The sequence below is a fragment of the Rana temporaria genome, chromosome 2 (assembly GCF_905171775.1).
Source record: "Rana temporaria chromosome 2, aRanTem1.1, whole genome shotgun sequence".
NCBI lineage: Eukaryota > Metazoa > Chordata > Amphibia > Anura > Ranidae > Rana > Rana temporaria.
Genome location: NC_053490.1, coordinates 260,183,368 through 260,207,471, shown reverse-complemented (window position 1 = coordinate 260,207,471; position 24,104 = coordinate 260,183,368). Strand labels below are relative to the sequence as shown.

The 24,104-nt window shown below is 44.5% G+C and overlaps 1 protein-coding gene across 2 annotated transcripts in view; it reads right to left on the bottom strand.

The window, feature by feature from the left end:
• The window catches only part of LOC120926699 (NADPH--cytochrome P450 reductase), an 84,088-nt gene extending 63,601 nt beyond the window's left edge, over positions 1–20,487 (bottom strand). The window contains exon 1 of one of the 2 annotated variants that reach the window (XM_040336850.1): positions 20,386–20,487. The gene's annotated coding sequence lies outside the window, so the exon portion shown is untranslated. The remainder of the gene's footprint in view (positions 1–20,385) is intronic. The other variant, XM_040336851.1, reaches the window with a different exon arrangement.
• Positions 20,488–24,104: the final 3,617 nt, after the last annotated feature.

Below are 24,104 nucleotides of genomic sequence, written 5' to 3'. Positions count from 1 at the left end.
CCAGAGCCGGCCGTCAATCATCCTCCGTCTCGATAGGCACGCCCATTCCCCGGAATCTTCGATGGACGACTACAAGGTGAGTACGGCGGTAAAAAATTCGTGACAGGCATACTGTAGCTCGCGCTACAATGCCTGATTTTAAGGTAAAATAAAAAAAAAGTTTTTTTTCCCGTCGATAGGGTGAACCCCCGCTTTAACAGAAGAAACAAACATTTTATAAAAGCTTACACTAAAAGTTTGTTAAATAAAAAATATATAATAATAATAATAATAATAATAATAATAATAATAATAATAATACAGTGGCTACAACAGGCAAAAAAGTTGTTTGTTTCAGAAGATCAGTAAAACGGCAACCTTTATACACTGCTCAAAACACCGGCAAAAATCTCATGCTGGATATCTATACTGATATGGACTGGGTAATGTGTTAGGAACGAAAGGATGGCACATCATTTGATGGAAATGAAAATAATCCACCTACAGAGGGCTGAATTCAAAGACACCCCGAAAATCTAAGTGAAAAAATGATGCAGCAAGCCAGTCCATTTTGCTGAAATTTCAACAACTCAATGGTCCTCAGTAGTTTGTATGGCCCCCAAGTGCTTGTATGCATGCCTGACAACATCAGGGCATGCTACTAATGAGACAACAGATGGTGTCCTGGGGTATTTCCCCCCAGATCTGGACCAGAGCATCACTGAGCTCCTGAACAGACTGAGGTGCAACCTGGCGGCACTGGATGGACCGAAACATAATGTCCCAGAGGTGTTCTTTTGGATTTAGGTCAGGTAAGTGTGGGGGCCATTAAATGGTATCAATTTCTTCATCCTCCAGGAACTGGCTGCATGCTCTCGCCACATGAGGCCGGGCATTGTCATGCACCAGGAGGAACCCAGGACCCACTGCACCAGCGTAGGGTCTGACAATGGGTCCAAGGATTTCATCCCAATACCTAATGGCAGTCAGGGTGCCATTGTGTAGCCTGTAGAGGTCTGTGTGTCCCTCCATGGATATGCTTCCCCAGACCATCACTGTGCCATCCTGGAGGAGTTGGACTGCCTGTGCAATCTTTATAGGGTCCAAGTCTCGCCTTGTGCTACCAGTAGTGACACTGACCCTATCCAAATTCAAAACTACTGAAAAACAGTCAGAAAAGATGAGTAGGGGAAAAAAAAAAAAAAAAAATGTCAGACACCTCCACCTGAAAAACCATTCCTGTTTTGGAGGTCGTCTCATTGTTGCCCATCTAGTGCACCTGTTGTTAATTTCAATTAACAGTAAAGCAGCTGAAACTGATTAACAACCCTCTCTGTATACACCCCTCCCCCTCTGCTACTTAACTGACCAGATCAATATGCCAGGAGTTCTGATTCAAAACGTCTTCCTTTAATTATTTTTGAGCAGTGTATTTTGATTTGGCCATAATGACTCAAAAAGATGGAACCCATTCAGATACCTCATTTACAGAAACTGCTGTTGTATGTTAAGCTCTTATATAGTGTACAAAATCAGTCCTAGCAAATGGTTTCCTTCCCATCAAAGCCAAAAATATGTCCATTACCACAATTAGGCAGGTCTATCTTGTGTTGCCTTTACCCAGAAAAAAAAGTTTGTACATGAGGTTATGCAGCCATGCATTAGGATGATGACTCCGCACCACTGCCCACTGTTTGCCAAGATGAACCAGCTGGCAAACCATAGCAGGTAAAATTGTAGTAGTAACTACAGACAGTATACTTGCTGGGGGCACCAAGGGTAAATTTGTAAGTAGGGAGGACAATGTTCCTAAGTAAAAATAGTACTGCGCTCAAACACAACAATACATAAAACAATGTCACAAAACATCTCATGTGTGGAATCCAAGTGAATAAATAGCTACTGTCCCTTTAAATGACATGGGACAATGGTATTCTTATGTTTTGTGACATAGTTTGTGTTAATTTTATTATTGTTGTGCTTCCCATTTTACTGGGAAGGTTTAGTTTATTGACCTTTTAGTGCTAGCTGCGGTTTTCTTTACTTTTTCTATCTCCAGGACAAGGTGCCTGTACAGAGAACTTCTAACTTTTCCTAGCAAGACAATACCAACATTTCACCTACAAAGCAAACCTGTGGCTATACCAAAGTTTGCTACTGCAACCTACTATGCAACGAAGGCACCTCGACGAGGCAAGCTTTCCATCCAAACCAAGAAGTATCCGCTTATTGGAGCACCTAGGCATTCTGGACAACAACCTGACAGTGCTGAAGTAGGTAATCATTTTACACTTGGCTTTAAAAGCGGAGGTCCAGCTGTGTAAATGTTTTTTTTTTTAAAGTCAGCAACTACAAACACTGTAGCTGCTGACTTTTAAATAAGCACTGTCCAAGGTGCCTACGATGGTGGTCGCCCAAGACCGATCCATCCTCCGGATCGTGTGCCGGCGCCGCCATCCTCACTGCGCACTGCTGTCTCCTGGGACACACAGGTCTCAGAAGACAGAGAACCCCATTTCCCAGGAGGCAACGCAAGGAGGAGAAGAGAGAAGATCACCGCGGAATAGGAAGATCTGCCTACCAACAGCCATTTCTGGTAAGTATAAAAAAAAAAAAAAAATTTTTGGAGCCGTTTTGGCTATTTTTTTTATCTTTTTTTTTTTTTTAGGGTGGACCTCCACTTTAAATTATACTGACCTGAAAGGATATAAACACACTTGGTAATCTAACTACCCCATTACAGTTGCAAAACCAATATTACCAAAATGGAGTTCGGTTACAAAAAAAAAAAACTAAACAGTGAGAACAGGGTGGGGTAAAACACACACCAATAGTTGTAGACTCTTCAAAGAAAACCTGATTTAGGCAGTTTGACATCTGATAAGATTATACATGCATATACATATTATACATCCATAACAAGCAGGTACAACCACACACCCACATGTCTTTCTGGATTAGCCTTTTGGGAAATGAAGACTTGTTTACAACTCTAGGCCTGTTGCACACGGGAGTAAGGCTGCATTCACACCTTGGCGTATTTACGCCCGACGCTCGTGCTGCTGGAGGGGCGATTTTACATTGTTGTCTATGAGATGGTTCACATCTCACGCCGAACGCCTGAAAACAAGTCCCGGACCCTTTTTTTCAGGCGGCTTTCGGCATAGACAACAATGTGTTGTAAAAAAAAAAAAAAAGGTTAAACGACCCGTTTTGTCGCGGCAAATCGCGGTACAATACGCCGCAATTTGTCGCGGCAAAATACGCCGCGTTATAGTGTGAATGCAGCCTTAAAAATTCTGAAATGAGATGCATTGTTGTCTATGAAACATTGCACACAGCTGAGTAAAGATCAGTAATACAGCATTGAGTACAAAGCAGTAAAACAAAAATAGAAAATAAAATTTGACATCTCAGTGCAGCAATTTGCGTGTTTAAAAGGTTATACTCTTGCACACCTTCACTCAGGTCGTTTCACAGTTTTTGGCCCCTTCAACACTGGCATTACAAGTTCCTGGGTAAACATCAGTAAATGATGCCTGGGTGCAAGGGGAATTAAAGGAAAAAAAAAAAAAAAGCGTACACACTCATCCGCCGCTACCAAAGCCACCCATACACAGATTGGAATTCCGTTCAGCAGAGATTCGATCCAAATATAGGCAGGCTGATCCTTCGATGGGTTTAGGTACAACCCAGCCTGTCAGTTTTTTTACATTCAGTTACAGCCAATGGCTAAAAGCAGCTAGCAGTGATCTTTGTATTCTGCTGGACGGGATGGCTCTCTGTCAGCAGAACACAATAGCGCTGCGAGAGGGATTCCCTCATTAACCATGCCTGTGTTGAGGGGGAATCAAGCAATTTATACAGCCTACAATGCATCTGGAAAGTATTTACAGCGCTTCACTTTTTCAACAGGTTATGTTACAGCCTTATTCCAAAGTGGATTAAAATTCATTACCGTACTTTTATCAAAATTCTACAAACCCCATAATGATAACAAGAAAGACGTTTTTTTTTTAAATCTTTGGCACCAATTACAGCCTCAAGTCTTTTTGAGTATGATACTACAAGCTTGGCACATCTATTTTTGGGCAGTTTCTCCCATTCTTCCTTGCAGGACCTCTCAAGCTCCATCAAGTTGGATGCAGAGCGTGAGTGCACACTGCACAAGCATTTTCAGATCTTTCTAGAGATGTTCAAAGCAGGTTCAAGTCTGGGCCACTCAAGGACTTCCACAGAGTTGTCCCATAGCCACTCCTTTGTTATCTTGGCTGTGTGTTTAGGGTCATTGTCTGTTGGAAGATGAACCTTCACCCCAGTCTGAGGTCCAGAGCACTCTGGAGCAGGTTTTCATCAAGGAGGTCTCTGTACACTGCTACATTTATCTTTCCCTCAATCCCAACTAGTCTACCAGTTCCTGTCTCTGAAAAACATTCCCACAGCATGATGCTGCCACCACCAAGCTTCACTGTAAGGATGGAATTGGCCAGGTGCCTGGTTTCCTCCAGACATGATGCATGCTAGTCAGGCCAAAGTTAGATTTTTATTTCATCAGACCAGAGAATTTTGTTTCTCCTGGTCTGCGAGTCCTTCAGGTGCCTTTTGGCAAACTCCAGATGGGCCGTTGGGTGCCTTCTACTAATGAGCGGCTTCAGCTGGCCACTCTACCAAACAGGCCCAATTGGTGGAGTGCCATCGGGCTCTTGGTCACCTCCCCGACTAAGGTCCTTGTCCCCGATCGCTCAGTTTGGTCAGGTGGAACACTCTAGGAAGAATCCTGGTGGTTCCAACTTCTTCCATTTAGACCCCTTTCACACTGGAGCGGTTTGCAGGCGCCATTGCGCTAAAAATAGCGCCTGCAAACCAACCCTAAACAGCTGCTGCTGTTTCTCCAGTGTGAAAGCCCAAGAGCTTTCACACTGGAGCAGTGCGCTAGCAGGATGAAAAAAAAAAGTCTGCATCTTTGCATCTGTGTATGGAGCGGTGTGTATACCGCTCCTTCACCACTCCCGCCCATTGAAATCAATGGGACAGCGCGGCTATACCTCTGGCAATGCGCCTCTGCGGGCGGTTTTAACCCTTTCTCGGTCACTAACAGGGGGTAAAACCACAGCCGAATAGCGCAGTGAAATTAGCGGTTAAAGCGCCGCAAAAATAGCAGCGCTTTACAACCACCGCACCACACGGCTCAGGGTGAAAGGGGCCTTACAGATAGAGGCCACTGTGCTCATTGGGACCTTCAATGCTGCAGAAACGTTTCTGTACCCTTCTCCAGATCTCTGCCTCAATACAATCCTGTCTGAGGTTTACTGACAATTACTTTCACACCTAAGCGTTGGGGGTGCGGGCAGTAAAGCGCCGCTATTTTTAGTGGCACATTTCGCTAGCGGCCAAGAAAGGGTTAAAACCGCCCGCAAAGCACCAATGGGCGACAATGACTATTGATTTCAATGGGCAGGGGCATTTTAGGAGCGGTGTATATACCGCTCCTAAATCGCTGCAAAGATGCGGCTAGCAGGACTTTTTTTAGGCCCCTTTCACACTGGGGCAAGAAGCGCCGCTATACCGTCTTAATTGCCACGGTATTCGGCCGATAGCGGTGTGGCATTAACCCCCGCCAACGACTGAAAAAGGGTTAATACCGCACGCAATGCGCCTCTACAGAGGCCCATTGCCAGCGGTATTACTGCGGTGCCCATTGCCTTCAATGGGAAGGAGCGGTAAACACACCGCTCCTCTCTTTGCTCCAAAGATGCTGCTGGCAGGACTTTTGGAGCGGTCCTGCCAGCGCATCCCCACAGTGTAAAAGCCCTCAGGCTTTCACATTGAGACTGCAGGGAAGGAGTTTTTCAGGTGGTATTTAGGCGCTAAACCTCCTGAAAAACTCTTCAGTGTGAAAGGGGCCTTACCGTCCTGCCAGCGCACCGCTCCAGTGTGAAAGCCCTCAGAGGCTCTTTCAAGGCGCTATTTTTAGCGCCTTAGTGTGAAAGCAGCATTAATGGCTTGGTTTGTGCTCTGCTATGCACTGTTAACTGTGGGATCTTATATTGACAGGTGTGCCAAATCATCCAATCAACTGAATTTACCACAGGTGGACTCCAATCAAGTTGTAGAAACATCAGGCACCTCAGCTCAATTCCGTGCGTCATGGCAAATGCTGTGAACTTTTATGTACATGTGATTTCAAACTTCTTTCACGTTGGCATTATGGGGTATGGTTTGTAGAATTTTGAGGAAAATAATGAATTGAATCCATTTTAGAATAAGGGTTGTAACATAACAAAAATTTGGAAAAAGTGAAGCGCTGTGAATATTTTCCAGAGGCACTGTATATCTCCACGTTGTTCGCAGTCATACATCTGAGGGATGTCTCTAGACCAGTGGTCTCAAAGTACCGGCCCGCGGGCCATTTGCGGCCCGCGGACCAATTATAAATGTAATATAATATAATATTATATAAATATAATTTTTTTTTTTTTTAGCTGGCGCCATCTGGTGGTGAGCCGTTGGCATTACAAGTTATTACCACCAGATGTGTAAGCTGGCGCCATCTGGTGGTGGCCGTTGGTATTACAAGTTAAGCATTACAAGTTAAACAGCAATTCTAATGTCATTTTACACTATTTTCACTGCCATATTCTTCCCTCTAATTAGAACCCCCAAACATTATATATATTTTTTATCCTAACACCCTAGAGAATAAAATTGCGATCGTTGCAATACTTTCTGTTACGCCGTATTTGCGCAGCGGTCTTACAAGCGCACTTTTTTGGGAAAAAATTACACTTTTTTTAATTAAAAAATAATACAACAGTAAAGTTATCCCCATTTTTTTTAATATTATGAAAGATAATGTTACGCCGAGTAAATTCATACCCAACATGTCACGCTTCAAAATTGTGTCCGCTCGTGGAATGCCGACAAACTTTTTTACCCTTTAAAATCTTCATAGGCGACGTTTAAAAAAATCTACAGGTTGCATGTTTTAAGTTACAGAGGAGCTAGAATTATTGCTCTCACTCTACCAATTGCGGCGATACCTCACATGTGTGGTTTGAACACAGTTTACATATGCGGGCGCTGCTCACGTATGTGTTCGCTTCTGCGCGCAAGCTCGTCGGGACGGGGTGCGTTTTCTGGCTCCTAACTTTTTTAGCTGGATCCTAGATTCCAAGCAAATTTGTCAAACCCTGACTTACACCAGTGCTGGTGGTAATAATGCGCTCGCTGACACCAGTGCTGGGGGTTAATAATGTGTTCGCTGACACCAGTACTGTTGTTTTTGAAGTTTGAAAGTTTGCATGCGGCCCCCCATGGCATATGAAAACTTGTCTTGTGGCCCTCAGGTAATTTGAGTTTGAGACCCCTGCTCTAGACTGATACACACTGCCTCACTGCATTTCCGATGTACATTTCTTTAGACAAGTAGCTCTATGATTATGTTCATTCTTGTGTACAGATGGACTGATGAGTGCTGTAGGTCTTCTCTGGTTTGTTCTGAATTACTAAGGTGGTTAATTATCTGTAATTTTTCGTCGCAAAATTGAAAACAAAGCATTAAAAGTGTGTGTGTGTGTGTATATATATATATATACACACACACACACACACAACTCCAGCTTTCCAACATGATCACATATCATGAAATCCAGTCAGCATCCTCTTTTTGAAAACATATTTATGAAAAAAATTAGCAGTGAGGCAGAGATTAGGTCTGAGGTGTGAAGGTGCATAAATTGGGGCTGATCTGAGGCGTGAGTGCAGGATGTTAATTTCTCACTACTACTCAAATAGTTTAGAGCATTTACTTTATATAAAATCCTTTTCGTGATTGAGAGTGTGAAATTGACATTTTTCTGCTATAAAATCTGCACGGCCAATTTCTTTGAAAACATTTTTTGGCACACGGTGCTCAAAAGGTTGCCGACCCCTGGAATAGACAAGATCACAGAATTTACATTATAACCTGTAAGCTTACCTAAATGTTACAAATCTTATGTACATTGTGTTCCACAGACATACCTGAGGCTCTCCAAATATTTTCAGATGTTACAACGTAGTCCTCAATTGCAGTACAAAACTAAAGCACACCTAGTTTTTTTTTCTTTCGCAATTCTTTATTTAGACATTGTGCCTTTACAAAAGATTGTGTCAGTAGTACTACAATAAATGTGAGCAGAAGGTCCACAAAGAACCAGCAAAATCCTGCAAGAGCACAACTTTGCTGTGATTTTCCAGTAACACTAAACTCTAAAACAAGGTACACTATATTACCAAAAGTATAGGGACACCTGCCTTTACACACATGAATTTTAATGGCATCCCAGTCTTAGTCCGTAGGGTTCAATATTGAGTGGGCCCACCTTTTGCAGATATAACAGCTTCAACTTTTCTGGGTAGGCTGTCCACAAGGTTTAGGAGTGTGTCTATGGGAAGATTTGACCAGTCTTCCATAAGCGCATTTGTGAGGTCAGGCACTGATGTTGGATGAGAAGGCCTGGCTCACCATCTCTGCTCTAATATATCCCAAAGGTGTTCTATTGGGTTGAGGTCAGGATTCTGTGCAGGCCAGTCAAGTTCCTCCACCCCAAACTCATTCCTCCATGTCTTTATGGACCTTGCTTTGTGCACTGGTGTACAGTCATGTTGGAATAGGAAAGGGCCATCCCCAAACTGTTTCCACAAAGTTGGGAACATGAAATTGTCCAAAATGTCTTGGTATTCTGAATCCTTATCCCTTCACTGGAACGTAGCCAACCCCACACCAAAGGTGCCAAAGTAAAGATACATACCAGCAGAGCCTGAGACGTCAGGAGCCACCAGGAGATTGAAAGACACACTCATATGCTGGTACCTTAAAGCGGTAAGGGGACACCTATACCCTTAGGCCGCGTACACACGATCGGTTAAAACTGATGAAAATGGACTGAAGGACCGTTTTCATTGGTCCAAACCGATCGTGTGTGTGCCCCATCGGTCAGTTAACCTTCGGTTAAAAAAAATTAGAACTTGCTTTAAAATTGAACCGATGTACGCCTAACCGATAGGTCAAAACTGATCATTAGTATGCAAAAGCATCGGTTAAAAAGCCGCGCATGCTCAGAATCAAGTCGACGCATGCTTGGAAGCATTGAACTTCGTTTTTTTTCAGCACGTCGTCGTGTTTTACGTCACCGCGTTCTGATACGATCGGTTATTTAACCAATGGTGTGTAGGCACATTAGACCATCAGACAGCTTCATCGGTTAACCGATGACAACGGTCCTTCGGACCGCCCTCATCGGATGGACTGATTATGTGTACGCGGCCTAAGTTGCAAGAAGAACCAGCAACCACCTATCAGTAGCACTCCATACCAGAGATTGACTACTAGCACCAGCATGTTCACCCTGATCACTGTGCATAGCCATCCATCCAGCTTGCACCTTATGGACATTATCTGCACTGCGTTTTTCTTTTTTTTTATTAATTTTATTTCATTTTATGGAATTTTAGTGTGACTATATTTATTTATGGTTGCACTTGTCACATGATGATGCCATTTTAAAGATTTTATGAGTTTATTCTCACATCTATTTTGTGGTACACTTTTTCACAGTATTTGGACACTTTATTAGTCCATTGTTTATCCTGTCGCAGCTGATTATTTATATTTTTGCTATTTTGACCATTCATTTATTGCCTTTCAAGTGTACCTGTCACGTAAGCACATTTGTACTTTATCACCTATTTAAGCACAGCGCAGCACTACTTCTACATTTATACTTACCGAGGTCTTGATACTACCTTCAGTGCTTGCTGCAGTACCCCACCTTTTAGACTTGGCCAGCGCAGGAATATCTTTTTATTACTTTACAACCCCACACCATAATTCCCACCTCCACAAATGATTTGGACCAGTGCACAAAACAAGGTCCATAAAAGACATGGATGAGCAAGTTTGGGGTGGAGGAACTTGACTGACCTGCACAGAATCCTGACTTCAACCCGATAGAAAACCTTTGGGATGAATTAGAGCAGAGACTTCGAGACATCATCCACATCAGTGCCTGACCTCACATATGTACTTCTGGAATAATGGTTAAACATTCCCATATACACACTCCTATACCTTGTGGACAGCCTTCCCAGAGGAGTTGAAGCTGTTATAGCTGCAAAAGGGTGGGCCAACTCAATGTTGAACTCTACATGCTAGTACTTGGGTGACATTAAAGTTCATGTGGGTGTAAAGGCAGGCGTCACAATACTTTTGGTAATATAGTGTGTATATTATGTAAATGGAGGAGACTGGAAAGGAAATAAGCTGGAAATCAGGGGGACCAAGGGGAAAGAGAAAAATGCGAAGATGGAGCCAGATGCTGATCCGAGGGGTGGGAGGGGCGAGAAAGGGCAACGCACATAGATCCAGAGACAATTCCACAAGTTCAAGTGTGCCCAGGGGCAGCTGGCATTAATTCTAGATCCGGGCTCAAAATTTCAATTCCTGAGCCACTAGCCCGGCCTAATGCCCTGTACACACGATCACTTTTTGTGATGAAATAAAATGACATTTTTAAAAATGTCATTTAAAATGATCATGTGTGGGCAAAATGTCATTTTATGTCTTCTGAAAAAATGACAAACATGCTTGAATTTTTTATGTCATTTTTTAAAATGTCATTTTTTGTGTCATAAAAATCGTGTGTGGGCAAAAATGACGTTTTAAACCCGCACATGCCCAGAAGCAAGTTTTGAGACGGGAGGTAAAACTACCATTCATAATGGAGTAAGCACATTCATCACGCTGTAACAGACAAAAAAGCACCAATCGTCTTTTACTAACAAGTAACCCGCTAAAAGCAGCCTCAATGCGAATAGAACTTCCCCTTTAGAGTGCCGTCACTTTGTTCATCATTTTTCAAAAACGATTGTGTGTGGGCAACATCATTTTTAATGATGAAGTTAGAAAAATTTCATTTTTTTTCATCACAAATAGTGATCGTGTGTACAGGGCATTAGAGTTACTCGCCACCAGTTGCCCCATCCAACCCCTCCCCTGCCCCCGCCCCTAAACACGCCCTTGTAAATGATCTCATGAAATTACACTAGTAAGTGTTTTAAGCAGAATGAAGTTCCAAAAATAAATATTAACAACAACGTTAACCATATTAACATAAAGCAGGGGGGGGGGGGGTCGACAAAATCTGGGCGCCAGGTCGCAATTGCGACAAGAAATTGTGACCTGGCCGCGGCTATGCGGGCCTACAAGGCCGCGGCCTCAATTACCGGTCACCGTGGCGATCGCGCGGTGGGGGCCCACGGAGGCACAGGCTCACGTATGCGTTCGCTTCTGCGTGCAAGCTCGTCGGGACGGGGTGCGTTTTCTGGCTCCTAATTTTTTTAGCTGGCTCATAGATTCCAAGGAAATTTGTCAAACCCTGATAAAGCATATCGGTACCCATCAGTGCAGCCTCACTGTGCTCCATCATCACTCTCGACTAATCATTGCCTGGATGATGGATCATACACACAAACGGCATGTCCTGCTGTGTGTCAGAGAGCTGGGTCTTTGTTCTGTGGCACGGTGTAACAAGGACCCGTCCCCCCTAGACAGCTCGTGTGGAAGAGGAAGAGAAGCGAGCGCTTTAGCCTGAGCTCAAAGCCGGGCCAGGGCAGTCCGGCCCTGTCACTCTGCGTCCTCCAGCTGACAGCTTTGTGGATGATCGCCTCAGCCACAAAACCAGCCTTTTACAGCCACTCAGAAGGGCTGTCCCTGGAGCCCACAGCCACCCACTCAGCCTCTTCGCAGCCGCCCATTCAGTTTACGGCATGGCTTGGGGGCAGAGACTAGAGGTCAGCTGACTGGTGAGGAATGTGAAGTGGGAGGGGCTGGAGACCCCATCTCTTGATTTCGGCATATGTGTCACTGCTACGAAACACAACAAAGTCGGAGACACAGTGAGTAACACTACCTGTGATTATAGTTGCCATTAAAAGTCCCCACTACAGTTCTCAGATCAGCAGGTGACCTTGATCAAGAGCACCTAAGTTGGCACTAACCCCAACTCCCCACAAGCACTGCCACTCATCCCATTCCCCCCCACCAAAGGAGTAAGGGAAGGAATAATGTAAGGGAGAGGAAAAGAGAGGGAGCAACAAAGAAAAAAGGGAGAGAAAGAATAAGAGAAAGAACAAGAAATATGGTTAGAGAGAGGGATGGGGGGGCCCAAGAAATTAGGATAGACAGAGATAAAAGGGAAAGTAAGGAGAACAAAGAGAAAGAGTGGTACATGCTAAAATGTACCAGAAAGAGTTTTAATACTGTACGAGTGGAAGGGACTCAGGGAGCGCTAAATGTCCATGGGTTGGGGGCGCAAATTCCTTTTCTTGCCTTGACAACCCACGCTATGAAGAAAAATGTACTGTTAGGGGTCCCACAACTTGGAAAATTTTATCAAGGGGTGACGGCACTAGGAAGGTTGAGAACCACTGTGGTAGACAAAGACATATGTATCAGACTGTGCTTCTGCTTCTTTGCTGAACTGTACATCACAGCTTAGTCAAAAAGGTGAAAGCAGTGGAGTCTGAGTGTGTGCTGTGCTCTCCACCTCCCCCTACAGTGCAATACCCGATAGTGCCATGCATATGCATTTATATATGTATGTGTGTATGTTAGAGCTGCACGAATAGTCGTAGAAAAAAATGTAATCTCGATTCAACCCCTTTCACGATCCTAATCTGCGATTCTATGTAAACATTGCAGCCAAGCTGTCAAAAAATAAAAGCAAAAACGTTTATCAACATTCCTCAGCACAGAGATAGCGAAGAGAAACAATGTATCGTTTAGTTCTTTTAGTACAAAGGGAAGAACTTTGGTTTGTAAATGAGGTCAGTTTAACCACTTAAAGACTAAACTTTTTTTGACACTTGACGCTTAGAAGTTAAAATCATTATTTTCTGCTAGAAAATGACTTAGAACCCCCAAACATAAATATTTTTAAGCAGAGACCCTAGAGAATAACGCAGGGGTTGTTTCCATTGGCGATTCTGCCAAGTTAGCCCAATTTTTTTTTTGTATAAATGTGAAAGTTGATGCTACGCCGTGATCTTTATTCTAAGCAAAAATATTGTGATTCTCATTTTATCCAGAATCACACAGTTCTAATGTATGTACGTACGTTATTTTAATCCTGGCACCTAATCCTGTATGAACAGAACTGCTTTAAGGGCCCTATTATAATAGCAGCAAAGACTGCGGCTCTCGTAAAAGCAATCCGTGCTCAGTTTGCTTTTCAGAGGCATTTGACAAGCAGTGAAGAGGCTAGATGTTACATTCTCAACACCTGTTGTAACCCCCTAAATGCAGCATCACTGTGCCGCAACTGCATGCAATGCACACACCATCCCCACAATGCAACATGGTGGTGGCAGCATCATGATGTGGAGATGCTTTTCTTCGGCAGGGAAAGGGAAGCTGGTCAGAGTTGAATCTTGGAATACCACCTGTTAAAGTCTGAAAAAGACTTGAGGCGGAGGTACACCTTCCAACAACCCTAAACATACAGCCAGAGCTACAATGGAATGGTTTAGATCAAAGCATATTCATGTGTTACAATGGCCCAGTCAAAGTCCAGACCTAAATCCAATAGAGAATCTGTGGCAAGACTTGAAAATTGCTGTTCACAGACGCTCTCCATCCAATCCGACAGAGCTTGAGATATTTTGCAAAAAAGAATAGGCAAAAGACTTTCAATTATAATTGCAGGAAAAGGTTGCACTATAAAGTATTGACTCGGGTTTTCGACTTTTCCTTCCACTTCACAATTATGTGCCACTTTGTGTTGGTCTATCACATAAAATCCCATTTATGTTTTTGGTTGAAATATGACAAAATGTGGAACATTTCAAGGGGTATGAATACTTTTTCAAGGAACTGTACCCGTTTTCCACAAATAGCTGTTAGGAATTAGCAAAGCACAGAAAGGGTCATCTTTCAGAAATGCATAATGCATTTCTCTAGTAACCACATAAATTTCCAGTTTATGGTTCCTAGCATTGAAGACTATAGGCCTGGCGTATTAAAAGGGGTTGTAAAGGCAGAAGTTTTTTTTTTTATCTTAATACATTCTATGCATTAAAGGGGTTGTAAAGGTACAATTTTTTTTTTCCTAAATAGCTTCCTTTACCTTAGTGCAGTCCTCCTTCACTTACCTCATCCTTCCATTTTGCTTTTAAATGTTCTTATTTCTTCTGAGAAATCCTCACTTCCTGTTCTTCTGTCTGTAACTCCACACAGTAATGCAAGGCTTTCTCCCTGGTGTGGAGCGTTGTGCTCGTCCCCCTCCCTTGGACTACAGGAGAGTCAAGACGCCCACAGCTCCTTTCTTTATCTGCAATGTAGAGGGCGTCTTGACTCTCCTGTAGTCCAAGGGAGGGGCGAGCACGACACTTCACACCAGGGAGAAAGCCTTGCATTACTGTGTGGAGTTACAGACAGAAGAACAGGAAGTGAGCATTTCTCAGAAGGCCAGGATACTATAAAAGGGAATAACGAAGTGATTGTCAGGACACCTATGAAGACTATACAATTTCTGATAACATAGTATAGTAGCACTTGATTATGAAGTGGGCAAGATTTATGTTTCATTTATGTTAAATGACATGTCATGGATGCAAGATTTATTTTCTTGTGGAATCATCGCACTTTTTCAAAAATAAAGAATTTATTAAACAAAAAATAAATAAAATCTGTCGCTGCAGATCGCTCAGGTGTGAATGAAGCCCAAGACTTTCAAAGCAAAAATATTTCTATTTTTTTTCATTGATATCCACGATCTCATTGGAGTGATTGCACTTCCCTGTGACAGCAGGACAAGAAAACCTTGTTTACACTTGCGTTGAGAGGCAAACCCTCTCAAACCCCAACCAAAATGAACTTTGGATTGATGGCTAATAAATAACCTGTTTAACTGAGCTGACCTAACCACGTCCATTCGCACAAGTGTTGGAGAGCTGTCATTACATTACCAATGAATCTTGGGAAATGTAGTTTAGTCTGCAGAGCCAGGATCTGGGGGAAAGGACATTAGGCACCTCCTACAATAGTCCAGACCTGGCTGCAAACATTGGGGACAATTTACATTTAGAAAAGTATACTGTGAAATCACAAGCTTATTTTGGAGTTGGGATTTAATAAAATATTTTGGGAGTATTGACACCAATTAGGACAAGGACATTTGCCACTTTATAAAACACCCTGGAGGAGGAGTGCAATAAAGACTAAAAACTGCAAAGCTAGTACATTCCATAACAACCCCCCATGCTTACACTCTACCTTCAGGATGAGCTTGTTTGACAGCCTAAAGCGATAGTAACCACTTCCGTACCGGGCCAGGTCTGCCATTCCTCTCCTACAGAAATAATCACTGTGAGTAAGGGTCACTTTGATTTCACGGTACCACGGTCACTGCACCAACAACACGCTTTTTTAAGCGCTTGCCTCCTGGGCCGGGCCTTTCTGCTGGGACCGGAGACATTTTTTGTATTGCACAATGGCCACTTCTTCACTCTCCTCTCCACTATCCCTTTCCCCCCACACTTTATTTAATTTATTGCCTATGTTTGTCACGTTTTTGTATTTTTATGTTTGGTACACATTTTTGCACGGTGTGATGAGTAGGGTGTAGGTCCCTGGGCCTGTCCTGAAAGTCTTGGGAGGGGGTGGACATTGCCTTTTGGCTTAGTTCGTCCTCTCTCATGGGGTCTCCCTGAGTACTTGGGGGGGGGGGTCCGTTTCGGCAGACCCTCCAGAGAAAGGGGTCTGTCTGGCTTCAGCTGGACAGACCATAGTGTAAGTACCTTGTTCCCTGTCAGGAGCCCAACGCCCCGGGGGATTCAGGGCAGGGCCCCCTTGATTTAAGAGGACCAAGTGTACCCGCTGTATGTTTTTGTGTCACTCCTTTATGTTGTGCACATTTTTTTTGCACCGGGTGAAGTTTTTTGAGTGTGTTACACACACACACACACACCATGGGCTTTCAATAATTTGACATAAAGATTGTGTCATATGTGTACTATACCTATTCATATCTTCAGATTTTTTTTTACCATGGTAACATTACACTGACAATTATTGCACAAGATTTAGAAGATGCAAACAGGACAAACATTTTTCTTATTGATGTCTGTTTGTTAAGCTTTATTATATCGGATGTTCAATTCAGAATTGATTTCACTGATATCAATGGAAGGTTTACAGTACAATGTGGTATAAACTGATGAATTATAAAAAAAAAAAAAGAAAAAGAAAAAGAAAGGGGAGAAAAAAAAAAAAAAATCCACTCCTACAGAAAATTACTCAGAAGTTAACCCCCAAACATTATATATGTTTTTTTAGCAGAGACCTTAGCGAATAAAATGGCCATGGTTGCAACTTATGTCACACAGTATTTGCGCAGATATAGATTATATATATATATATATATATATATATATACACATATATATATACACACACACACACACACACAATTGTTTTGTATAATGTGAAAGATGATGTTACGCCAAGTAAATAGATACCTAATGGATAACATGTCAGGCTTTAAAATTGCACGCACTCGTGTAATGGCACTTAAAAATCTCCATAGGTGACGCTTTTAAAATGTTTACTGGTTACCAGTTTAGAGTTACAGAGGAGGTCTATTGTTCTCGCTCTGTTTGCAGCGATACCTCACGTGTGGTTTGAGCGCGGTTTACATATGGGAGTGCAAACTACATATGCATTCGCTTGTGTGTGGGCCTGAGGGGGAGCTTTAAAATGTATTTTTTTACACTCTCCCTTTTATCTTTTTTTTCTCCCCATCACCTTTATTCCTATTACATAATATAGACATCCTTGTAAGGCACGACCGGGCCTTCATTATGGAGATGTCTGGGGTCAATGAGACCCCAGACATCTCTTCTACCCTGGAAAGCATGAAAAAAAAAAAAACACACACACACACACACACAGAGATCGCTGCTTTCCAGAAAAAAAAAAAAAAAAACTTGTAGTGTTTACATCGGCCAGTGCCGTCATAACGTCGCTTCCCCCCTCCAAGGGTCATATAGAGATGGTCAGGGACCATCCAGTCCACAGCCAGCTCTATGGTAAGCTGCTGCCACCGCCAGATCATTAATCCGGCCTCCGAATCGCACAGGAGAGCCCGGAGCGGCTATGCTGCCGTCTGCTGTGCCTCTTTTCTCATTTCTCCAGAGTTGAGTGTCGCTAATACAGGGGGTGTGTTACTGGCCAGATCACCAGGTGAAAACAGAGGGAACAGCCCAAGAAAAGGAAACTAATGCAGCCACCACCTTTAATGATTGAAAAAAACAAATAATTTAATTGCAGTTTACCAAAAGTGATTTCTCAGCAAAATAAAGCATTGCAACATGAATGGGTGGGGGGGAGTTTGTTTTTATTATTAAAAATTTGAAAAATAATGTATTTGATTTGTGGTGCTCAGATACAGTGAAACTGCTCTGTCTATAGCCAGCTTAGGACAATTGTTTAACCATTTTCCAATGGCTACTGTGTAAAGCTGTACAATTAATCATTAAAAATAGCGATAGCAAATCAACCCCCCCTCCAGATCTTAACACAGCATGTCCACGATTTAGTGCAGAGTTCTCTGCTCACAACTGACAGCTGTCAAAAAAAACAGGCAGCCTGCCAAGATTCACAACATTCCTCAGTGCTGAGATAACTATAAATAATGTACCTTTGGTTCCTTAGATCAAAAAGTAATGAACTTTGTAAACGAGGTCAGTTTATCCAACTATAGACTAAACCTTATTCAGACACTTGTTGCTTACAAGTTAAAAATCTGTATTTTTTGCTAGAAAAGTACTTAGAACCCCCCCCCCCCCCCCCCCCCAAAAACACACAAACACACATATATATAAAAACTTAGCAGAGACCCTAGAGAATAAAATGGCGGTTGTTGCAATATTTTATGTCACACAGTAAATGCAGTCTTGCAAACACAATTTTTGTGGGTCAGCTGCACGTTGGCAAAAGCACAGGGGGCAGTGTGAAGCCGACCTACATTGAAAAACATGCTTTCTGTAAAACAACTTCACAAAACTTTGGAACAATTGTTTAACAAATGAGATAAACAGCAGAATAAAGTCTGAATAGGTGTTCTGAAGCAACTGGGAAAGACATATTTATGCCGATTTCCATTTACACTTTAAAATAAATAAAGAAAAATAAAAATACATAATTTTTGCAACACAATACCAAAGGAGAGCATTTCAGTACAGACTGTGAAGAAGTTAGTGACATACGTATAGGCCCAGAGATAAAATTCTGAACATTGCTCTAGGCCAGTGCTCAACTTCCAGAGCTGTGCAGCCCCTGACATCAGCCTCAGAGAGTGCGCAGGCACGACGCAGGAGATGCTCAGAGAGTGCGCAGGCACGACGCAAGAGAGGGTCAGAGAGTGCGCAGGCACGACGCAAGAGAGGGTCAGAGAGTGCGCAGGCACGACGCAAGAGAGGGTCAGAGAGTGCGCAGGCACGACGCAAGAGAGGGTCAGAGAGTGCGCAGGCACGACGCAGGAGAGGGTCAGAGAGTGCGCAGGCACGACGCAGGAGATGCTCAGAAAGTGCGCAGGCACGACGCAGAGGGTCAGAGAGTGCGCAGGCACGACGCAGGAGAGGGTCAGAGAGTGCGCAGGCACGACGCAGGAGAGGGTCAGAGAGTGCGCAGGCACGACGCAGGAGAGGGTCAGAGAGTGCGCAGGCACGACGCAGGAGAGGGTCAGAGAGTGCGCAGGCACGACGCAGGAGAGGGTCAGAGAGTGCGCAGGCACGACGCAGGAGAGGGTCAGAGAGTGCGCAGGCACGACGCAGGAGAGGGTCAGAGAGTGCGCAGGCACGACGCAGGAGAGGGTCAGAGAGTGCGCAGGCACGACGCAGGAGAGGGTCAGAGAGTGCGCAGGCACGACGCAGGAGAGGGTCAGAGAGTGCGCAGGCACGACGCAGGAGATGCTCAGAAAGTGCGCAGGCACGACGCAGATGGTCAGAGAGTGCGCAGGCACGACGCAAGAGAGGGTCAGAGAGTGCGCAGGCACGACGCAAGAGAGGGTCAGAGAGTGCGCAGGCACGACGCAGGAGAGGGTCAGAGAGTGCGCAGGCACGACGCAGGAGAGGGTCAGAGAGTGCGCAGGCACGACGCAGGAGAGGGTCAGAGAGTGCGCAGGCACGACGCAGGAGAGGGTCAGAGAGTGCGCAGGCACGACGCAGGAGAGGGTCAGAGAGTGCGCAGGCACGACGCAGGAGAGGGTCAGAGAGTGCGCAGGCACGACGCAGGAGAGGGTCAGAGAGTGCGCAGGCACGACGCAGGAGAGGGTCAGAGAGTGCGCAGGCACGACGCAGGAGAGGGTCAGAGAGTGCGCAGGCACGACGCAGGAGAGGGTCAGAGAGTGCGCAGGCACGACGCAGGAGAGGGTCAGAGAGTGCGCAGGCACGACGCAGGAGAGGGTCAGAGAGTGCGCAGGCACGACGCAGGAGAGGGTCAGAGAGTGCGCAGGCACGACGCAGGAGAGGGTCAGAGAGTGCGCAGGCACGACGCAGGAGATGCTCAGAAAGTGCGCAGGCACGACGCAGATGGTCAGAAAGTGCGCAGGCACGACGCAGATGGTCAGAGAGTGCGCAGGCACGACGCAAGAGAGGGTCAGAGAGTGCGCAGGCACGACGCAAGAGAGGGTCAGAGAGTGCGCAGGCACGACGCAGGAGAGGGTCAGAGAGTGCGCAGGCACGACGCAGGAGAGGGTCAGAGAGTGCGCAGGCACGACGCAGGAGAGGGTCAGAGAGTGCGCAGGCACGACGCAGGAGAGGGTCAGAGAGTGCGCAGGCACGACGCAGGAGAGGGTCAGAGAGTGGTTATATGCTTCAGAAAAGGGGCATAGACAGGAGACACAAGCCTGCTAGAGATCACTACTGTGATATTTCTCTAAGTAAGAACAGAAAAAAGTAAGATCATGGTAAAGAAACACACCAAGTCATTTAAGTATTAGTCTACAGAATGTTTCCTTCTCTGACCTGTGAAAAGACCTAGGTAAGGAAAACACAGTCTGATTCTTTCAGGGGCCCTGAATTCTATACCAAAGGGCCACCTATCCCCCCAGACCGAGCAGCCAGCCCTTATTCCATAAGGTAAGCCTTTGCTAGACCCTGAGTGGTGAGCATTGGTCATAGAAATACTATGACAGCCCATATTCTGTCACTGAAATCAATGACATTCATTGCGGGCTGTCAGTTCCGGCTCTAGGACCCACCGGTGACACCTCTCATGCGTCTCCTTGACAACGCGTGTCACTAAAGTGGTCGCACTAAGGAAGGCCCGCCAAGCAGTTAGGTTGTAGAATGCAGCGTCACACTCACCCGCACCTGTCTTCTCAGCGCCACACTGGAGGAACAATGCTCCGCGCTGTCCCCGGCTTCACACTACTGGAACGTCAGCTGACTCAGGGACGCCGCCAACACACACAGAACAGGGGTGTATGACAACCATCCAAAGGCGCGACCAACCTGCGGCCTGTGTCGGCACCCTGTGAATTTGGGCGAATATTTGCAGCTCATAGGAAACATATTTCATTCATTACATATGTGAAGTATCCTCTAAATTGCATCTATATTAATGGAACCAATAGTGCTGCACCCCTTTCTCGGCGACAGCTCGTGTTGGTACAGTCCAAACCCCGCCCTCTTCCGTGGCCAGTCGTATCGGAGAACAGAGAACCTGTTACTGCTGAGGGGCCTCTGGAATGGGGGCGGTGCCTGGGGACTGGCGTCACCCTGGGTGAAGTTGGGCAGAGGTTAGAGTTTTATTAAAGGGACAGTAGGTTGTGATGTTACGTAACGAGCGTAGGAGGATGCGTGCAGCAACGTGCAACACTGTGAAATACCACGATCTTCAGAATGAGTGTATTATGATGAAAATGTAAAGTAACCTGGAAGTACAGCAGGGAATAAGAGCTACAGTACTACTCTCTTACATAATAGAGGAAATGAAGACACTCTGATTTGAGTTCAATCACTGATATTGATGGTGGTGATTTTACGTACAATCGTATTGATTCATTTACCATCTGGGAGAAAAAGGCATTAGAAAGTTCAATCAAGGACCAAAGCGCTAAATAAAATACTTTGATACGATCGGACCATATAATCAAAATTGATCGAAAACAAGTTTTGAAAAATGTGTAAAATGGTCTGTGCATCTTAAAAAAAATCAATACATAAACAAAAAAGTGCAATAACATTCATATGTCTTTTACCACTTAAGCCCCGGACCAAAATGCAGCTAAAGGACCTCGCCCCTTTTTGCGATTCGGCACTGCGTCGCTTTAACTGACAATTGCGCGGTTGTGAGACGTGGCTCCCAAACAAAATTTACGTCCTTTTTTTTTTCCACAAATAGAGATTTCTTTTGGTGGTATTTGATCACCTCTGCGGTTTTTATTTTTTGCGCTATAAACAAAAATAGAGCGACAATTATGAAAAAAATGCAATATTTTTTACTTTTTGCTATAATAAATATCCCCCAAAAATATATAAAAAAAAATGTTTTCCTCAGTTTAGGCCGATACGTATTCTTCTACCTATTTTTGTTAAAAAAAATCGCAATAAGCGTTTATCGGTTGGTTTGCGCAAAATTTATAGTGTTTACAAAATAGGGGATAGTTTTATTGCATTTTTATGATTTTTTTTTTTTTTTTACTACTAATGGCGGTGATCAGCGATTTTTTTCACGACTGCGACATTATGGCGGACACTTCGGACAATTCTGACACATTTTTGGGACCATTGTCATTTTCACAGCCAAAATTGCATTTAAAATGCATTGTTTACTGTGAAAATGACAATTGCAGTTTGGGAGTTAACCACAAGGGGGCACTGAAGGAGTTAGGGTTCACCTAGTGTGTGTTTACAACTGTAGGGGGGTGTGGCTGTAGGTCTGACGTCATCGATCGAGTCTCCCTATAAAAGATTTAAAATGCATTGTTTATTGTGAAAATGACAATTGCAGTTTGGGAGTTAACCACAAGGGGGCGCTGAAGGGGTTATGTGTGACCTGAAGTGTGTTTACAACTGTAGGGGGGTGTGACTGTAGGTGTGACGTCATCGATTATGTCCCCCTATATAAGGGATCACACGATCAATGACGGAGCCACGGTGAAGAACGGGGAAGCTGTGTTTACATACAGCTCTCCCCGTTCTTCAGCTCCGGGGACCGATCGCGGGACTCCAGCGGCGATCGGGTCCCGCGGTCCCGGTCACGAAGCTTTGGACCGGGTTGCAGGCGCCCGTGACCCACGGCGTATATGTGCAGGAGGCGGTCCTTAAGTGGTTAACTAATGTGAAATAAAAAAAGTCAAAATCCAGTGCACGCCTTTTCATTTAAAGTGGCTGTGAACCCTTATATATACAGGACCTTACGAAAGGGAATAACTCCGTGATGGTGAAATGGTCTCCAATAGCAGAGGAATCTTTTCAAGTCTTGAAGAAGGCTCTTTATGCACAGTCAGTGTTGTACTCCCCCCATTTCTAAAAAGATTTTTTGGTTCAGACGGATGCGTTTGAATTAGGTATCGGGGCAGTACTATCACAGCTACTCAATGGGGAAGAACACCCTGTGGTGTACCTAAGCAGAAAGCTCACTGACCATGAGAAAAAGTATGCAGTCATTGAAAAGGAATGTTTAGCCATAAAGTGGGCCGCGGACGTGCTAAGGTACTATTTGTTCGGGCGAGGACGTGCTAAGGTACTATTTGTTAGGGTGATAGTTTGATCTAATAACTGACCATGCTCCCCTGAAATGGATGGCACAAAAGAAGGAGACTAATAGACGGGTGAACCATTGGTTTTTGTCTCTACAGGATTACTCCTTCACTGTAAAACACAGGCCAGGTGTTGAGATGGGCAATGCAGATGCCCTGTCCCGTGTTTACTCCTGTTGGGCCACAGGTGTTCCAACCCTGGGATTGAAACAAGGGGGGAGGATATGTAGCTAAGCGTCCCAGAGAGAGCCTGGGAAAGTCCTGTTCCGGGGTTTATACATCTCCCAGGCTCCACACATACAAGTTCAGGGATCTCTGATCCATGGTCCAGTTTGGATCTTGGTCCTCTCCCCCAGGCCAATTTAAACTCACGTGACCTGTGACAGACAGCCTGTGCTCTCAGCCTGGGAAACACAGACAGCACTGGTGTGTGAGAGCAACAAGGGGTTAATCCATACCTCCCAACTTTCTGAGATGGGAATGAGGGACACCTATCAGCAAAAGTATGCAGGCATAGGACACACCCCTTGCCACGCCCCCTTAAAGGAGAATTGTACAAAAAAATAAGATTGGTTAAACCCACAAGTGCTTTTTTTACCACTACTATTTCTTTATATTGGCTTTTGGAATTTACAAATGCAGCAATTTAGAAATCAGATGAAAGTTTAGTGCGGGAAACACTTTATGAAAGATAAAAAGTACATTTTATATACAACTATATAGATCAGACCAAAATGAGGGACAAATGAGGAGAATGAGGGACAGAGGGACATTGCTCCAAATCAGGGACAGTCCCTCAAAATCAGGGACAGTTGGGAGGTATGGTTAAAGCGGTGGTTCCCCCTAAAACTAATTTCTAACAATAGATTCGTAAGACCCGTTACACTGCGGGTAGGCTGGCTTTTTTTTTTTTTTTTCCGTACATACCGAGATCTCCCCGTCTCGTCCCTAGGCGGTGGGCGGAACTAGTTGATTGACGTTCCTCGGAGGGGCGCGTACGTGACGTCACGACTTTCCGAAAGAAGCCGAACGTCGCTGCGCATGCGCCGTATAGAGCCGGCTCTATACGGCGCATGCGCAGCGACGTTCGGCTTCTTTCGGAAAGTCGTGACGTCACGTACGCGCCCCTCCGAGGAACGTCAATCAACTAGGAACGCCCACCGACAAGGAACGAGACGGGGAGATATCGGTATGTACTAAAAAAAAAAAAAAAAAAAGCCAGCCTACCCGCAGTGTAACGGGTCTTACGAATCTATTGTTAGCAATGTGTTTTAGGGGGAACCACCCCTTTAATCTGAGTCTATGGAAGCTGTAGGCTTG